This window comes from Artemia sp. Qi Xiang Cuo, chromosome 8, assembly GCF_049724085.1.
Source record: "Artemia sp. Qi Xiang Cuo chromosome 8, ASM4972408v1, whole genome shotgun sequence".
Classification (NCBI taxonomy): Eukaryota; Metazoa; Arthropoda; class Branchiopoda; order Anostraca; family Artemiidae; genus Artemia; species Artemia sp. Qi Xiang Cuo.
Window position 1 is genome coordinate 30,724,212 of NC_142801.1, and position 20,041 is coordinate 30,744,252.

Consider the following 20,041-nt stretch of genomic DNA (forward strand, 5'->3'; position numbering starts at 1 on the left):
TACACGATCTTGTAACTTTGGTTCAAGGCTACACCCGGTTTCTATGATCCTGCGCACTCAGGCTATAAGAAAACTAAGAAAAACGGTGTCATTTGGCTCTATTACTCAACAGGTTTCAGAAGAGGGTAAGAGCACAGGTCATGCTGTTGCAATAATTTGAAATCTTTGCCTTAAAACGCAGCGTTATTTTAGCCATAGTTCGAACAGAAACGGACGGATTTCCGCAATGTGTAAACGAACCATAAACTAAGAAAAACGGTGTCATTTGGCTCTCTATTGTTCAACAGCTTTCAGAAGAGGGTAAGAACAGAGGTCATGCTGTTGCAATAATTTGAAATCTTTGCCTTAAAACGCAGCGTTATTTTAGCCATAGTTCGAACAGATACGGACGGATTTCCGCATGGATTTCCGCAATGTGTAAACGAACCATAAAGGTGGCGCAAATTTGAAGCAAAATTTGAATTAATTTCATGAAGTCTGCTTAAAAAGCTAGGATCTGCTGGATGCTCATTAAAATCTAGTATATTGGTACTGAGGTAATGTAAACCCACATAACGTTATCTAAAAATAAACTTGTATATGTTTCTTTTAGTTGTCAATCCTTTGACCTATGTTCATTTTGTGAAAAGATTTTAGTATATGGTAACCTAGTAGAGCCTATAGGCCTACTTGATCAATTTTTAATCTGATCAAATCTGAAATTGTTTCTTGGTATTCTACTTTAGCTACTTTTGGCTATCTTGGAAAGGGGATAGGTTAGGAAAATGAAACTTTCAGGGATGGGTCTACAGACTAAACCTGTCATGTAGGCACATTCCAGGACCCTCTAGAGAGAGAAGGAGTGGAGGTAGGTACTTCAGAATATTTGGTAAAATTCTACTTTAGCTACTTTTGACTATCTTGGAAAGGGGTTAGGTTAAGAAAATGAAACTTTCAGGGATGGGTCTACAGGCTAAAGTATGTCCTGGGAAGATATTTTGAAGTATCCACCTCCACTCCTTCTCCCTCTAGAGGGTCCTGACCTTTGATGACCTTTAAAAATATCTGAGTTATAGAAGTGAAACCTTGCAAAATAGATCTTCTGCTTAAATGAAGTACAACAAAATTGTTTTCAGCTTCACAACTTTGCTCAATCCCAATTTATAAGGTTTTAAATATATGCAAATTTGTTTCCTAAATTTTGGAAATAAACTATTTATATGTCTTAAAATTCTGCTCAAATAACTGAAATTGCATTTTCACAGCTAAAGCCAGAGAAAAAGAAACTGATAATTGAAAATTCAGGTAAAACGTCGTTTTTTCAAAATTTCAATGGGTAGGCTATGCACCTGTCATGTAGGCAAATTGCAGGACCCTCTAGAGGGAGAAGGAGTGGAGGTAGGCACTTCAAAATACCTTCCCGGGACTTGCTTTAGCCTGTAGACCTATCCCTGAAAGTTTGCTTTTCTTAACCTAACCCTTTTCCAAGATAGCAAAAAGTAGCTAAAGTAGAATTTTACCGAATATTTTTCTAGGACATAATTTAGCCTGTAGACACATCCCTGAAAGTTTCATTTTCTTAACCTAACCCCTTTCCAAGATAGCCAAAAGTTGCTAAGGTAGAATTTTACCATTATTTTTAACATCAGTTGTTGAACCATTACAGGTTTAAAATAGCAAATGCAAGGGCTTTTGCGGTAAATATTTACCAAATCATATTATTGAGTTAGGAATAAAGTGAATGCACTGTTTGATGCCTTTTTTTATGCTGATTACAAATATAATAATTATTTCTATCAGAAATGAATTTCAGCCCCCCCCCCCCGACCTAACCCCCACCCCCATATGTGCAAATATATATCCTGAATTGACATATATAGGGGGGGTCTAAAATTCATTTCCTATAGAAATGATTGTTATATTCATAATCAGCATAAAAAAAGGCATCAAATGGTGTATTCACTTTAGTTGTTACTCAATAATATGATTTGGTAAATATTTACTGGCTTTTGCTTGAAAAGCCTATGGCTACAGACCTTTTATTGTCAATTTCCAATTCTATCAGCCGCCATCATATATTATTAGTGTTCTACCTTTTGCTGGTAGGCTATTATTCAGTTGTAACTCAGGAATCAAATAGCTTAGGCAAGGTCTGGCAAAGAAAAAATATAACATTTCATTTTTCATTCAGTAAACTTTCAGTGGTTGACCTGTTCTAAAGGAAACATGTTAACCAAACAAGAGTAGACTAAACTACTACTATTTGATTCCTGATTTTATGATCTATCCAAATACTATGTTTGTCCAAGTACTGTTGCTGTTTGTATTTTCAAATTGTCAGATTAGGCTACTAGCCTAATTAGATTATCCACATTCTTAAGTATGGTAATGTTTTTATCAAACATTCCTCTTGCAATCACTTAACTGGAGTAGTTTTCATGGGTCAAGAATGCAAGAAACAAGTATAAGGAGATATGACTCATCACGAGATGAAAACCAACAAAGAAATATCTGATGTTTGAGCTCTGTCTGAAACCATTGAGGGGGGTAGGGTGAATTATCAGAAAAGCAAACATTTAAAAGAATTTTTTCAGTAGAGTACAAATTATATTCTTGATTTTGTCTATTAATAAGGGCACTAGCCCTCTCAATTCCCAGTTGAATAAGCCCTTTTTGAAGTTTCTATGACAACACTTTCTATAAAAACCTTATATGCCCTTATATCCTCAAAGACACAATTTCTGGACCTTTGAATTATGTTAAAATGGCTATCTCAAAGTTTGATTGATTGTGTTCAGGAAAATAGTGGGCATGAGAGGGGGTAGTTGCCCTCAAATCACTTTTGACTATTAAAAAGGGCACTAGCCCTTTCAATTTCTAATTGAATGAGCCCTTTTTGAAATTTCTACCGCAACACTTCATATAAAAACCTTATATGCCCCCAGGACATAACTTACAATCCTTGCCCTGAGGGTGGGGGGGGTTGTCATCCTTAAAGACCTAATTTTGAGAACTTTAAACTACTTTGAACAAAATGGTTATCTCAAAATTTTGATTGGATGTGTTTGGGGAAATGGTGGGCATAAGGGGGGGGGGGTTTGCCATTGCCCTTCTTTGCCAATCTTTTTGAATATTAAAAAAAGCACTAGCTCTCTCAATTTCCAATCAAATGTGCCCTTTTTTAAGTTTCTACAACACTGCTTTCTGTAAAAAACATTATGCCCCCAGGGCATAATTTACAACCCCTACCCTGAGGGCTGTGGAAGGGGGGGGGGGTGTCATCCTTTATGACCTAATTTCTTTAACTCTCAACTACATTAAAAAAATGGCTATCTCAAAATTCTGATTGAATGAGTTGGCTGGTTGCTGTGAGAGGGGGGTTTCTTGCCCTCCAATTACTTTCTACTATTAAAAAGGGCACTAGCCCTTTCAATTTCAAATCAACTGAGCCTCTTTTGAAGTTTCTATGACAATCCTTTCTATAAAAAAAAAAAACTTATATGCCCCAACGGCATAACTTACAACCCTTGTCCTGAAGGGTGTGGGGTTATCATCCTCTAAGACCTAATTTCCTAAACTTTCAACTGTGTTGAACAAAATGGATGTCTCAAAATTTTAATTGCATGTATTTGGGGAAATGGTGGGCATGAGAGAGGGGTTGTTGTTGCCCTTCAATCTTTTTTGAATATTAAAAAGAGCACTAGCTCTCTCAATTTCCAATAAAATGTGCCATTTTTTAAGTTTCTACAACACTGCTTTCTGTAAAAAACCTTATGCTCCCAGGGCATAATTTACAACCCTTACCCTGAAGACTGTGGAAGGGGGGGGGGGTGTCATCCTTTATGACCTAATTTCTTTAACTCTCAACTACATTCAAAAAAAAGGCTATCTCAAAATTCTGATTGAATGTGTTGGTTGGTGTGAGAGGGGGGGTACACTTGCCCTCCAATTACTTTCTACTATTAAAAAGGGCACTAGCCCTTTCAATTTTGTATCAAATGAGCCTGTTTTGAAGTTTCTATGACAATGCTTTCTATCAAAAATCTTATATGCCCAAGGGCATAGCTTACAACCCTTGCCCTGAGGGGTGTGGGGTTATCATCCTCAAAGACCTAATTTCCAAAACTTTCAACTATATTGAACAAAATGGATATCTCAAAATTTTAATTGTATATTTTGGGGCAATGGTGGGCGTGAGAGGGGTGGGTTATTTGACCTCCAATGACTTGACTGTTAAAAAGGGCACTAGCCCTTTCAATTTCCAATTGCATGAGCCCTTTTTGAAGTTTCTACAACAATGCTTTCTATAAAAACCTTATATGCCCTAAGGGCATAACTTACAACCCTTGCCCTTAGGGGTTGGGGGGGTTGTCATCCTCAAAGACATAATTTTTAGAACTTTCAACTATGTTGAACAAAATGGGTACCGTATCTCAAAATTATTATTACATGTGTTTGGGAAAATGGTGGGTGTGAGGGGGGACCTTAGCTGCCCTCCAATCACTTTTGACTATTGAAAAGGGCACTAGCCCTTTCAATTTCCAATCAAATGAGCCCTGTTTGAAATTTCTATGACAATGTTTTCTATAAAAACCTTATATGCCCCCAGGGCATAACTTACAAGCCTTGCCTTGATGGCTCTGAGGGAGTTATCATCCTCAAAGACCTAATTTCCAAAACTTTCAACTGTATTGAACAAAATGCGTATCTGAAAATTTTGATTGCATGTGTCTGGGGAAATGGTGGGTGTGAGAGGGGGTTAGTTGCCCTCCAATAACTTCCAAGTATTAAAAAGGGCACTTGCCATTTGAATTTCCAATTGAATGAGCCCTTTTTGAAGTTTTTACAACAACACTTTCTATAAAACCTTATATGCCCACAGGGCATAACTTACAACCCTTGCCCTGAGGGCTGTGGGGGGTTGTCATCCTCAATGGCCTAATTTCCAGAACTTTCAACTACATTGAACAAAATGGCTATCTCAAAATTTTGATTGGATGTGTTTTGGAAAATGATGGGCATAACAGTGCGGTTTGTTGCCTTCCAATCACTTTTGACTATTTAAAAGGGCACAGGTCCTTCTAATTTCCAATCAAATGAGCCCTTTTCCAAGTTTCTATGACAACTTCTTCAATATGAGGTGCCCTGGTCTAAGACCAACCAAAAAAAAAAATAATACATCATGCCAACATTATTCTTTACTTAGGCAGTTCTATTGTGCTGCCTATGATATGATAAATCACTTAAAACTTACCTTTCATTCAGTTCTTTATCCAAATATTGTAATTGCTCCTGTCAAAAATGTTTTCCTAGGCTACCTACAAAAGTTCTGGTTAAGGTTAGCTACAGGACAGACGTCAGTTGTGCTTAGGAAAAAAGAAAGTCACATTCTAGATTGGTGTATCCACAGAAAAAAATATCTTAACAAAATAAAAGTAGTGCAATTAAATTCCTTATTTAATACTTTTTTCAAATACAATATTTGTATTTCTGATAATACACCCCACCCCTGCTGGTAGTCCCAGTCATAGCACTAGAATTTTTACAAAACGGTAAGAAAAAAATATGTAATTCTTGCTTTAGAATATGTAGAATGTTTCTATTAATCACATTTTGATGTTTCCTGTCATTATTATCCCAATTTTAATGTCAGTTTTAAACAATATTTGGTATTCAATAATCTTAATTTTGATATTTAAAGATCATAATATATTATACCCAAAGATCTTAATTTTTTTTAATCAAGAGGCTTAATGCTATTCCAAGTCGAGAAGCCTGTTTACCAAGAAATACAAAGCACCAGAGATTTAAAACAAAGGAGAAATATGTTATTTAGGCTTATATGTAGGACCATTGGGGGGAGGGTGTACTGTCAGGAACACAAATATGATATTCAGAAACAGAATAAAATGGCATCTATTGGTACTACTTTCATTTTGTTAAAAAGCTTCCTTCTGTGGAGATGCCAATCTAGAATGTTAAAAATATACCATTTGATTCTCTATCAGCAGTCTTTTTAAATATAACAGTGACTGCCAACACAATTGCAAGATATACCCCTTGGCCATCTACAAAATTTGCCAGGTTTGTGGCCATGCCATAATTTTTATGCTCATTTATCATTAACATTTGATTCATACTATCAAATCACAGGCAGCACATTATTGCTGCCTAAGTAAAGAGCAATGTGGGTACAATTTGTTATTTTTTTTATTTTTTTTTGGTCTTAGGCCAGGGCACTTTGTATCAAAGGACTTGTTGTAGAAACTTCAAAAAGGGCTCATTCAACTGGAAATTGAAATGGCTAGTGCCCTTTTAGTAGTTGAAAGTGATTGGAGGACAATTAACCCCCCTACCACACCCACCATTTCCTCAACACACATTCAATTAAAATTTTAAGATAACCATTTTGTTCAACATAGGTAAAAGGTCCAGAGATCATGTATTTGAAGATGAAAAGTCCCCCCCCCCCACAGACCCAGGGCAAGGGTTGTAAGTTTTGCCCTGGGAGCATTTAAGGATTATATAGAAAGGGTGATTGTAAAAACTTTGGAGAGGACTCATTGGATTGCTAATAAGAAGTTGTAGTGCCCTTTTTGAGATTCAGAGTGATTGGAGGGTGGATACCTGCATCACCCCTTCACACACCTCATATTTTCCTGAAATGAATCTGATAGAAATTTGGAGATGGCCATTTGTTGCCATAGAAACTTCGAAAAAGGCTCATTTGATTGGAAATTGAAAGGGCTAGTACCCTCTTCAATAGTCAAAAGTGGTTGGAGGGCACCTAACCCCCTCCCACGCCCACCAGTTCCCCAAACACATCAACTCAAAATTTTGAGATAGCCATTTTGTTCAATGTAATTGAAAGGTCGGGAAATTATGTTTTGAGGATGACAACCCCCCCCCCGCACCGCCCTCAGGGCAAGGGTTATAAGTTATTCCCTGGGGGGATATAAGGTATCATAGGGAGTGCAATAGCACTGTCTACGTAAAGAACAAGGTTGATACAATGTATTATTTATTATTTTTGGTTGGTTGTAGACCAGGGCACTTTGTATTGAAGGAGTCGTCATAGAAACTTCGAAAAGGGCTCATCTGATTGGAAATTGGAATGGCTTGTGCCCTTTTTAATAGCCAAAAGGAATTGGAAGGCAACTAACACCCCTTTTACACCCACCATTTCCACAGAAATAGCCAATCAAAATTTTGAGATAGCCATTCTGTTCAACATAGCTGAAAGTTCTGGAAATTAGGTCTTTAAGGATGACAAACCCCCTACAGCCCTCAGGGAAAGAGTTGTAAGTTATGCCCTGGGGCATATAAGGTTCTTATAGACAGCGTTTTTGTAAAAACTTCAAAAAGGGCTCATTCGATTGGAAATTGAAAGGGCTAGTGCCCTTTTTAATAGCTGGAAGTGATTGGAGGGCAACTACCTGCCCCCTCACACCCACCATTTCCCCAAACACATCCAATCGAAATTTTGAGATAGCTATTTTGTTCAGCATAGTTGAAAGGTCCAGAAATTATGCCTTTGAGGATGACACTTCACCCACAGTCCTCAGGGCAAGGGTTGTAAGTTATGTCCTTTGGGAATTTAAGGTTTTTACAGAAATTGTTGTCATAGAAACTTCAAAAAGGGCTCATTCAGTTGGAAACTGAAAGGGCTAGTGCATTTTTTTTATAGTCAAAAGTGATTGAAGGGCAACTAATCCCTCTCCCCACGCCCACCATTTCTCCAAACACATCCAATCAGAATTTGAGATAGCTATTTTTTTCAACGTAGTTGAAAGTTTTGGAAATTAGGTCTTTTAGGATGACAAACCCCCCACAGCCCTTAGGGCAAGGGTTGTAAGTTATGCCCTGGGGGCTTATAAGGTTTTTTATAGAAAGCATTGTAATAGAAACTTTAAAAAGGGCTCATTTGATTGGAATTTGAAAGGGCTAGTGCCCTTTTTAATAGTAAAAAGTGATTTTAGGGCAACTAACCCCCCTCTCACACCCACCATTTCCCCAAACACATACAATAATAATTTTGAGATAGCCTTTTTGTTCTGCATAGTTGCAAGTTTTGTAAATTATGTCTTTGAGGATGACACTTCCCCCACGGCTCTCAGGGCAAGGGTTGTAAGTTAGGCCATTCCATAAGGTTTTTATTGAAGGCGTTGTCAAAGAAACTTCAAAAAGCGTTCATTTGATTCGAAATTGAAAGGGCTTGTGCCCTTTTTAATAGTCGAAAGTAATTGGATGGCAACTAACCCCCCTCTCATTCCCACCATTACCCCAAACACATCCAATCAAAATTTTGAAATAGGCATTTTGTTCAACTTAGTTGAAAGTTCCGTAAATTATTTCTTTGAGGATGACACTCCCCCTACAACCCTAGGAGCAAGGGTCGTAAGTTATACTCTGGGGGCATATAAGGTTTTTAGAGAAAGCGCTGGAGTAGAAACTTCAAAAATGGCTCATTTGAATGGAAATTGAAAGGGCTAGTGCCCTATTTAATAGTCAAAAGTGATTGAAGGGCACCTAACCCCCCTCTCACACCCACCAGTTCCCCAAACACATCCTTTCAAAATTTTGAGATAGCCGGTTAGTTCATCATAGTTGAAAAGTCCAGAAATTATGTCTTTGAGGATGACACTCCCCCCACAGCCCTCAGGCAAGGTTTGTAAGTTATGCCCTTGGGGCATATAAGGTTTTTTATAGAAATGTTGTCGTAGAAACTTCAAAAATGGCTCATTCGATTGGAAACTGAGAGGACTAGTGCCTAATTTGTTAGTCAAAAGTGATCAGAGTGATCAGGCAAAAGCCCCCTCCCCCCGCCCATCATTTCCCCAAACACTTCCAATCAAAATTTTGAGATAGCCAATTTGTTCAACGTATTTTAAAGGTCTGGAAAACTATGTCTTTGAGGATAAAAATCCCACCAGCCCTCAGGGCAAGGGATGTAAGTTATGCCCTGGGGACATATTAGATTTTTATAGAAAGCTTGGTCATATAAACTTCAAAGGGAGCTCATTGGATTGGTAATCAGATGCTCTGGTGCTCCTTTTAAGAGTAAAAATAATCGTAGTACAGCCCCCCCCCCCTCACACACCCATGTCATATTGTCCCAAAATGCATCTAATAGAAATTTTGAAATAGCCATTCTATTCAAAATATTCTAAATATCATGTAACAAGGCTTTGGGGGTTGAAACAAACCCCAGAGATTAGGGTTAAGGGTTGTAAGTTATGCCCAGGGGGTATTTAAGGTTTTTATGGAAGGGATGGTTGTTTAAATTTAGAAGAGGCTCAGTCTTTGAAATGTTTTCATTTTTATAACTTTAAGAAATCAAAAATTAATTAAGATTTTAAGGAATTAATATCAGGATATATATATTCAATTGACAATGCATTTTTTTTCAGTAAATTCATTTGAATTTTTTTTCTGTAAAGTACAAATTATATTATAGCTTTTAGAAAGCATAGGCTTTTAGAACCCTACTCATATTAATTTCTGCTTGTTTTGAGTTTGACTCTGATATTTATTTTAATTTCTGTTTTTTTTTTTTGGGTGTCATTTATTTATTGATACTTATTTGTAGTAGTTGTATGCTTGGTAGATTATTTGATTCTATTTTTGTTAATTTTTGGTTTAATGGAGTTCTTTACTTTAAAAAAAAAAAACTTATTTTGTGGAAAAGGTTTTTTAAAATTAATATACAGAAGGGGTGATTGTGAAAACTCTGGAATGGGCTCATTAGATTAGAAATCACATGTTCTAGTGCACTCTTTAAGATTCAGAATAATCAGAGGGTGGATACCTCTCCTCCACACACACCTCATATTTTCCTGAAATGAATCTGATAGAAATTTCGATATGGCCATTTGTTGTCATAGAAACTTCAAAAAAAGCTCATTCAATTGAAAATTTAAAGGGCTAGTGCTTTTTTTAACAGTCGAAAGTGATGGGACTGCTGCTAACCACCCCCCCCGCCCCACACCCACCATTTCATCAAACATATCCAATCAAAATTTTGAGATAGTCATTTTGTTTAACATAGTTTAAAGGTCATGAAATTATGTCTTTGAGGATGACAACCCCCCCCCCAGAGCTTTCAGGGCAAAGGTTATAAGTTATGCCCTGGGGATATATAAGGTATATATTGAAAGGGTGATATAAACTTCGGAGGGGCTCATTGTATTGGTAATCAGAAGTTCTAGTCCCCTTTCTAAGATTCAGACTAATCAGAGGGTGGATACCTCCCCCCACACCTCATATTTTCCCAAAATGCATCTGATGGAAATTTTGAGATGACCATTTGTTGTCTTGGAAACTTCGAGAAGAGCTCATTCAATTGGAAATTGGAAGAGGCAGTGTCCATTTTAATAGTCAAAAGTGATTGGAGGGCTACTAACCCCCTCCCACTCCCACCATTTCCCCAAACACATCCAATAAAAATTTTGAGATAGCTATTTTGTTCAACAGAATTGGAAGGTCTGAAATTACGTCTTTGAGGATAACAACCCCCCACAGCCCTCAGGGCAAAGGTTGTAAGTTATGCCCTTGGGATATATAGGGTATATATAGAAAGAGTGATTGTATAACCTTTGGAGGATGCAAATTAGATTGGTAATCAGAAGTTATAGTGCTCTTTTTAAGATTCGGAGGGTGGATACCCCCTCTCCCATACCTTGTATTTTTCCAAAATATGACTGAATTCAATTTTGAGATGGTAATTTTTTGTCATAGAAACTTCAAAAAAAGCTCATTCAATTGAAAATTTAAAGGGCTAGTGCTTTTTTTAACAGTCAAAAGTGATGGGACTACTGCTAACTCCCCCCTCCCACACCCACCATTTCCTCAAACATATCCAATCAAAATTTTGAGATAGCCATTTTGTTCGACATAGTTGAAAGGTCATGAAATTATGTCTTTGAGGATGACAACCCCTCCACAGCTTTCAGGGCAAAGGTTATAAGTTATGCGCTGGGGATATATAAGGTATATATTGAAAGGGTGATAATATAAACTTCGGAGGGGGCTCATCGTATTGGTAATCAGAAGTTCTAGTCCCCTTTCTAAGATTCAGAGTAATCAGAGGGTGGATACCTCCCCCCACATCTCATATTTTCCCAAAATGTATCTGATGGAAATTTTGAGATGACCATTTGTTGTCTTAGAAACTTCGAGAAGAGCTTATTCAATTGGAAATTGGAAGACGCAGTGTCCATTTTAATAGTCCAAAGTGATTGGAGGGCAATTAACCCCCTCCCACTCCCACCATTTCCCCAAACACATCCAATAAAAATTTTGAGATAGCCATTTTATTCAACAGTATTGGAAGGTCTGAAATTACGTCTTTGAGGATAACAACCCCCCACAGCCCTCAGGGCAAGGGTTGTAAGTTATACCCTGGGGATATATAAGGTATATATAGAAAGAGTGATTGTATAACCTTTGGAGGGGGCAAATTTGATTGGTAATCAGAAGTTTTAGTGCTCTTTTTAAGATTCGGAGGGTGGATACCCCCCTCTCCCATACCTTGTATTTTTCTAAAATGTGCCTGAATTAAATTTTGAGATGGTCATTTGTTGTTGTAGAAACTTCAAAAATAGCTAATTCGATTGGAAATTCAAAGGACAAGTGCCCTTTACAATAGTCAAAAGTGATTGGAGGGCGACTAACCCCCTCCCACGTCCACTATTTTCCCAAACACATCCAGCAAAAATTTTGAGATAGCCATTTTGTTTAACGTAATTGTAAGTTCCAGAAATTATCTCTTTGAGGATGGCCCCCCCAGCCTTCAGGGCAAGAGTTGTAAATTAAGCCCTGGGTGCATATAAGGTATATATAAAAAGGATGACCATATAAACTTCGAGGGGGCTCATTGGATTCGTAATCAAAAGTTCTAGTGCCTTTTTTTTAAGACCCAGAGTGATCGGAGGTTGGAAACCCCTCCGCACCTTCTATTTTCCTGAAATGCATCTGATATAAATTTTTAGATGGCCATTTGTTGTCGTAGAAACTTCGAAAACAGCTCATTCAAAAATGGCTCATTTGAATGGAAATTGAAAGGGCTAGTGCCCTATTTAATAGTCAAAAGTGATTGAAGGGCACCTAACCCCCCTCTCACACCCACCATTTCCCCAAACACATCCTTTCAAAATTTTGAGATAGCCGGTTAGTTCATCATAGTTGAAAAGTCCAGAAATTATGTCTTTGAGGATGACACTCCCCCCACAGCCCTCAGGCAAGGTTTGTAAGTTATGCCCTTGGGGCATATAAGGTTTTTTATAGAAATGTTGTCGTAGAAACTTCAAAAATGGCTCATTCGATTGGAAACTGAGAGGACTAGTGCCTAATTTGTTAGTCAAAAGTGATCAGAGGGCAAAAGCCCCCTCCCCCCGCCCATCATTTCCCCAAACACTTCCAATCAAAATTTTGAGATAGCCAATTTGTTCAACGTATTTTAAAGGTCTGGAAAACTATGTCTTTGAGGATAACAAATCCCACCAGCCCTCAGGGCAAGGGATGTAAGTTATGCCCTGGGGACATATTAGATTTTTATAGAAAGCTTGGTCATATAAACTTCAAAGGGAGCTCATTGGATTGGTAATCAGATGCTCTGGTGCTCCTTTTAAGAGTAAAAATAATCGTAGTACAGCCCCCCCCCTCACACACCCATGTCATATTGTCCCAAAATGCATCTAATAGAAATTTTGAAATAGCCATTCTATTCAAAATAGTCTAAATATCATGTAACAAGGCTTTGGGGGTTGAAACAAACCCCAGAGATTAGGGTAAAGGGTTGTAAGTTATACCCAGGGGGTACTTAAGGCTTTTATGGAAGGGGTGGCTGTTTAACTTTAGAAGAGGCTCAGTCTTTGAAATGTTTTCATTTTTATAACTTTAAGAAATCAAAAATTAATTAAGATTTTAAGGAATTAATATCAGGATATATATATTCAATTGACAATGCATTTTTTTTCAGTAAATTCATTTGAATTTTTTTTATGTAAAGTACAAATTATATTATAGCTTTTAGAAAGCATAGGCTTTTAGAACCCTACTCATATTAATTTCTGCTTGTTTTGAGTTTGACTCTGATATTTATTTTAATTTCTGTTTTTTTTTTTTGGGTGTCATTTATTTATTGATACTTATTTGTAGTAGTTGTATGCTTGGTAGATTATTTGATTCTATTTTTGTTAATTTTTGGTTTAATGGAGTTCTTTACTTTAAAAAAAAACAACTTATTTTGTGGAAAAGGTTTTTTAAAATTAATATACAGAAGGGGTGATTGTGAAAACTCTGGAATGGGCTCATTAGATTAGAAATCACATGTTCTAGTGCACTCTTTAAGATTCAGAATAATCAGAGGGTGGATACCTCTCCTCCACACACACCTCATATTTTCCTGAAATGAATCTGATAGAAATTTCGATATGGCCATTTGTTGTCATAGAAACTTCAAAAAAAGCTCATTCAATTGAAAATTTAAAGGGCTAGTGCTTTTTTTAACAGTCGAAAGTGATGGGACTGCTGCTAACCACCCCCCCCCCCCCCGCCCCACACCCACCATTTCATCAAACATATCCAATCAAAATTTTGAGATAGTCATTTTGTTTAACATAGTTGAAAGGTCATGAAATTATGTCTTTGAGGATGACAACCCCCCCCCCAGAGCTTTCAGGGCAAAGGTTATAAGTTATGCCCTGGGGATATATAAGGTATATATTGAAAGGGTGATATAAACTTCGGAGGGGCTCATTGTATTGGTAATCAGAAGTTCTAGTCCCCTTTCTAAGATTCAGACTAATCAGAGGGTGGATACCTCCCCCCACACCTCATATTTTCCAAAATGCATCTGATGGAAATTTTGAGATGACCATTTGTTGTCTTGGAAACTTCGAGAAGAGCTCATTCAATTGGAAATTGGAAGAGGCAGTGTCCATTTTAATAGTCAAAAGTGATTGGAGGGCTACTAACCCCCTCCCACTCCCACCATTTCCCCAAACACATCCAATAAAAATTTTGAGATAGCTATTTTGTTCAACAGAATTGGAAGGTCTGAAATTAAGGCTTTGAGGATAACAACCCCCCACAGCTCTCAGGGCAAGGGTTTTAAGTTATACCCTGGGGATATATAAGGTATATATAGAAAGAGTGATTGTATAACCTTTGGAGGATGCAAATTTGATTGGTAATCAGAAGTTTTAGTGCTCTTTTTAAGATTCGGAGGGTGGATACCCCCTCTCCCATACCTTGTATTTTTCCAAAATATGACTGAATTCAATTTTGAGATGGTAATTTTTTGTCATAGAAACTTCAAAAAAAGCTCATTCAATTGAAAATTTAAAGGGCTAGTGCTTTTTTTAACAGTCAAAAGTGATGGGACTACTGCTAACTCCCCCCTCCCACACCCACCATTTCCTCAAACATATCCAATCAAAATTTTGAGATAGCCATTTTGTTCGACATAGTTGAAAGGTCATGAAATTATGTCTTTGAGGATGACAACCCCTCCACAGCTTTCAGGGCAAAGGTTATAAGTTATGCGCTGGGGATATATAAGGTATATATTGAAAGGGTGATAATATAAACTTCGGAGGGGGCTCATCGTATTGGTAATCAGAAGTTCTAGTCCCCTTTCTAAGATTCAGAGTAATCAGAGGGTGGATACCTCCCCCACACCTCATATTTTCCCAAAATGTATCTGATGGAAATTTTGAGATGACCATTTGTTGTCTTAGAAACTTCGAGAAGAGCTTATTCAATTGGAAATTGGAAGACGCAGTGTCCATTTTAATAGTCCAAAGTGATTGGAGGGCAATTAACCCCCTCCCACTCCCACCATTTCCCCAAACACATCCAATAAAAATTTTGAGATAGCCATTTTATTCAACAGTATTGGAAGGTCTGAAATTACGTCTTTGAGGATAACAACCCCCCACAGCCCTCAGGGCAAAGGTTGTAAGTTATACCCTGGGGATATATAAGGTATATATAGAAAGAGTGATTGTATAACCTTTGGAGGGGGCAAATTTGATTGGTAATCAGAAGTTTTAGTGCTCTTTTTAAGATTCGGAGGGTGGATACCCCCTCTCCCATACCTTGTATTTTTCTAAAATGTGCCTGAATTAAATTTTGAGATGGTCATTTGTTGTTGTAGAAACTTCAAAAATAGCTAATTCGATTGGAAATTGAAAGGACAAGTGCCCTTTACAATAGTCAAAAGTGATTGGAGGGCGACTAACCCCCCTCCCACGTCCACTATTTTCCCAAACACATCCAGCAAAAATTTTGAGATAGCCATTTTGTTTAACGTAATTGCAAGTTCCAGAAATTATCTCTTTGAGGATGGCCCCCCCCAGCCTTCAGGGCAAGAGTTGTAAATTAAGCCCTGGGTGCATATAAGGTATATATAAAAAGGATGACCATATAAACTTCGAGGGGGCTCATTGGATTCGTAATCAAAAGTTCTAGTGCCTTTTTTTTAAGACCCAGAGTGATCGGAGGTTGGAAACCCCTCCGCACCTTCTATTTTCCTGAAATGCATCTGATATAAATTTTTAGATGGCCATTTGTTGTCGTAGAAACTTCGAAAACAGCTCATTCGATTGGAAATTGAAAGGGCCAATGCTCAATTTAATAATAAAAAAAGATTGGACGGCAACTAACCGCCCTCCCTTGCCCACCATTTCCCCAAACACATCCAATCAAAATTTTGATATAGTCATTTTGTTCAACGTAATTGAAAGGGCCGGAAATTATGTCTTTGAGGATGACCCCCTCCAGCAACCCTCAGGGCAAGGTAAGTTATGCCCTGGAGGCATATAAGGTATATATAGAGAGGGTGATTGTATAAACGTTGGAGGCGGCTCGTTGGGTTTTGAATCAGAAGTTCTAGTGCCCTTTTTGAGATTCAGAGTGATCAGAGAGTGGATAACCCCAAGGCTTGTATTTTCCCGTGATGCATCCGATAGAAATTTTGAGATGACCATTTGTTGTCGTAGAAACTTCGAAAAAGGCTCATTTCATTGGAAATTGAAAGAGCTAATGCCCTTTTTATTAGTCAAAAGTGATTGGAGGGCAACAAGCCACCCCCCCCCCGCCACGCCTATCAGTTCCCAAACCACATTTAATCAAAATTTTGAGACAACCATTTTGTTCAGTGTAGTTGAAAGGTCTGGATATTATGTTTTTGATAACCCCCCTACCTTCTCAAGACCAGAACATAGTTTGCACTTTACTGAAAAAAATGGCTGTGGATGGTTAGTTTAGCATACATATACTTATATATATATATTCCTTAAAGTTTCAATAATTTTTAATTTATTAAAGTTAAAAAATTTATAACATTTTAATTGTATTTTTTTATTTAAACCATACAATAAATAACGAAGACAAACTCAAAATGAACCAAAATTAACATGAGTAGGGCTGACAACTCCCATGCCTTCTCAAGAACAGGACATAATTTGCACTTTACTGAAAACAAATATGTTTAAAATGTTTCTACTAGATATATGAAGGGGGAGTCCTCCCCCTTGCACTCCAATTACAGCGCAAGTGTCTGACACCCTTTTTAAGAGTGACAAGGGATTGGAGGGCAAGCAGCCCTTCTCGCAAGCCCTTTCATTTTCCAAACGCATACAGTTAACATTTTGAGACAGCCATTTTGTTCAGATTAGTAGAATGGTCCAGAAAATATGTCTAGGGATATTAGGCACGTCAACCCCCCACAATTATGCAATTGGCCCATTATGCTTTAAAAATAAATGTTGCTTCAAAATAAATCCAAAGGCATTGTGTTAAATGGTTGCCAATAAGACACCTCAGCAATATATTTAGAACAACTGGGAGATTAAGTTGAAATTTTTAAATAAATAAAAAGAGTGTAAGTGTATCAAGGCTGTCAAAGAGCATATATAGAATCTTTTGGGAATAATATTAAGTTTTATTTTTCAGGTCAACTTCAGAAACTATAAAATTAAATTAAAATATACTGTTTGTGCCAGGATGAGCAAAAATAAAGTCAAATAATCTTCCAAGCATAAAACTACCACAAATCACTGTCAATAAATAAATGAAACTTAAAACGAACAGAAATTACAACAAATAGTCAAACTCAAAACAAGCAAAAATTAACATGAGTAAGGCTGATAACCTCTATGCCTTCCCAAGACCAGAACACAATTTGCACTTTACTGAAAAGAAAATATGTTTGAAATGTTTCCACCTTTTTTACTTTCATAAATGAAAAATTATCAAAACCTTAACAAAGAAATGTGAGTATATGTCAATTTAACTGACACTCCGTGGTAATTTGTTTGTTTGCTGTTTTTTTCCGTAAAGCGCAAATTATGTTCTGGTCTTGAGAAGACATAGGGGTTATCAGCCCTACTCATGTTAATTTTTACTCGTTTTGAGTCTGACTCGACTATTTATTGTAATTTATGATCGTTTTGAGTTTCATTTATTTATTGGTAGTGATTTGTGGTAGTTTTACGCATGTAAGATTATTTGACTTTATTTTGTCTCATTCTCGGCTTAATGGAGCTCTTTACTTTTCCTTGAAAAACTTATCTTGTGGAAAAAGTTTTTAAATTAATTTCTGTTCGTTTTTTATTGACAGTCGTTTTCATGGGAAAAAAAATATTGTATATCTTTTCAGTTTTCTTCTATAAGAACCCATAGTATGGGTTGCTATTTGTATGGTGGAGAAACTTTTTCCACAATTTTTAATCCTGACACAAGCAGTATTTTCTAATTTAATTAAAAAAAAACAGCTTACTTTTGTAAATTGCCTTGAACTATGTCTTGGCCCATTAGAGGGTAGGAGGCTGGGATGCAATCCCAGCCTTATCTTTCCTATCTCATTTCTGTCTTATAAGTAACCTCAACAAGAGTTTACTGAGTTTTTTTTTCAAATTGGGATTATAAACCGATTGATGAGAAATAAATACAAACAATAATGCAAACCAACAAACTTTCATGTATGGCCCAGGGCTATATTGAAGCATTAGGGGAGAGGGCTGGCATATAGGCCTAATTACAATGATAGCAATTATTATGTTTTGAAAGAGTTTTAAATAGGAAATCAACTGGTATTTTCTTTTATACCTTTTTGTTATCCTCTTTTTTGGCTTTTCCCCAGTTTATTTCTTTGTTTATCTGTTATTAGTTCTAGAATTTAATATGTTCCTTCTAGCATAAATACTTTTGACTTTTTATAGGCTATTAATTAGAAAAAAAACTTTCTGAGAAGAAGCTTTTTAAAGATAAATAAAGAGGCATATTAAAACTAAGACCAGCAGAAATAAATTTCTATAATAATTCAGACTAAAAACAATTGGAAATTACTATTAAAGAACAAATTAAACCCAAAACAAACAGAAATTAAAATAAACAATCATAGTAAACATAGAGATAACAGGTGCTCATATTAATATGGATGAATAAATAAATCTTGAAACAAGTAAAAATTAAATTAATATTCAAGGAAAACCTAAAACAAACAAAAATTACAACAAACTTGAGTTTGTCTATTGCCCCTCTCCCCCTTCCTAACCACAAAAGTCTAAAGCGTATTGCATCATTTGTGTCTTATTGAAAACTTTATGTATCTTGAAAACTATGCTTTTGTTGTTCAAAGCATTGACAAAAAAAAAATAAAAAATCATGATGACTAGAAACTATAACAACAAAAAAAACTGTAATAATCAACATGACTGGAAAGAACCAATGAAAATAAACTGAACATATAATATATAATGATATTAATTCCTGTAAATCTCAGCAATTCAGGATTTTATTTTACTGTAGATTCTATTTTATCTTTCAAGGTTGTAAATATAAAGGAAAATATTAGTAATATATTTTATACCTAAAAAGGGTAAGGCGTGGGAGGGGAACTGGTTGTCCTCCAATCTCTTCAACATTCCCTCAATATACCTTGAAAGTTTCAGCCAAATACCTTCAGCTGTTCCTTAGATATTACTGACATTCAATTTTCACAACCAGCAAGCACATCATCATTAGGGGCGTCGTTTTTTTTTTTTTTTTGTGGGGGGGGCGAGTTAAGGGGGCAGTTGCCCCCCCCAATCATTTGGAGAGAAAGTTTATTATATAGCCCATGCCCTTTGACTATCCGGATATGGACCCCTCTTGCCCCCCCCCCCAATAAAAATTTTCACAACCAGCAAGCACATCATCATCAGGGGCGTCGTTTCGAGGGAGGCAAGGGGGCAGTTACCCCGCCTCCCCCCAATAATTTTGAGAGAAAAATTATTATACAGCCCATGTCCCTTGACTTTCTGCAAATGGATCCTTCTTGCTCCCCTCCCCCCCCCCCCAATAAAAATGCTGCAGATTCGCCCCTGATCATCATCATCCTGATGGTTTTATTGATGACCCATTACAAAAAAAAATTTGGGTAAGGCCCAGGAAAGACAGAGTAAAAATCAAGAAAAACAAAAAAGAAACAACAGAAAGAAAAATATACTTTAACAACCACAAACATAGGACAAATAGAAATTACCAAAGATGGGAAGACTACTGGCATTCAGTAGAAAAATTGCAAATAGGCTTCTCAGTAATCCCAGTTGGGTTTACCAGCTGATACATTCTCTGCAGAAAAGAAAGAAGTCCGAAGTCCAGATGGGGGGAATGGAAAGCATGGTCTTGAGGGAGAAACCAACCCCTCCCAAATCAACTATGGGCTTTGCTGGTCCGAGCATTTCCGGGAAGTTTGAGAAGAAGCTGTATAAACATAAATTCGCATTTTGGAAAAAAGGGACGCGAAATGGAAGAAAATAAACATAACGAAAAAAGGATGGCAATATTTGTGTACACAGACAATTTTTCACCCCTTTATTAGAAACAATGCACTTTTTTGCGGGAAAAAAAAACGCTGTAAAAGTACTACTACTACTAACTACTAACAACTCATCGTAGCATCAAGCTGCCTGAGGCTAACACAGCTACGCACGCTCCTCCTCCACCACATTCTATTCAAAGCCTCCTTTTTTACACCCGCCCGCAAAATTCCCATTTCCTTTAAATCTTTTTT

At 36.9% G+C, this 20,041-nt stretch overlaps 1 protein-coding gene across 2 annotated transcripts in view; it reads left to right on the forward strand.

The window, feature by feature from the left end:
• The window catches only part of LOC148949322 (ubiquitin carboxyl-terminal hydrolase 48-like), a 46,344-nt gene continuing 26,303 nt past the window's right edge, over positions 1 to 20,041 (forward strand). The window contains exon 1 of one of the 2 annotated variants that reach the window (XM_089092922.1): positions 1 to 125. The gene's annotated coding sequence lies outside the window, so the exon portion shown is untranslated. Of the gene's footprint in view, positions 126 to 443; positions 537 to 20,041 lie in introns of those variants that run through there. The other variant, XM_089092921.1, reaches the window with a different exon arrangement.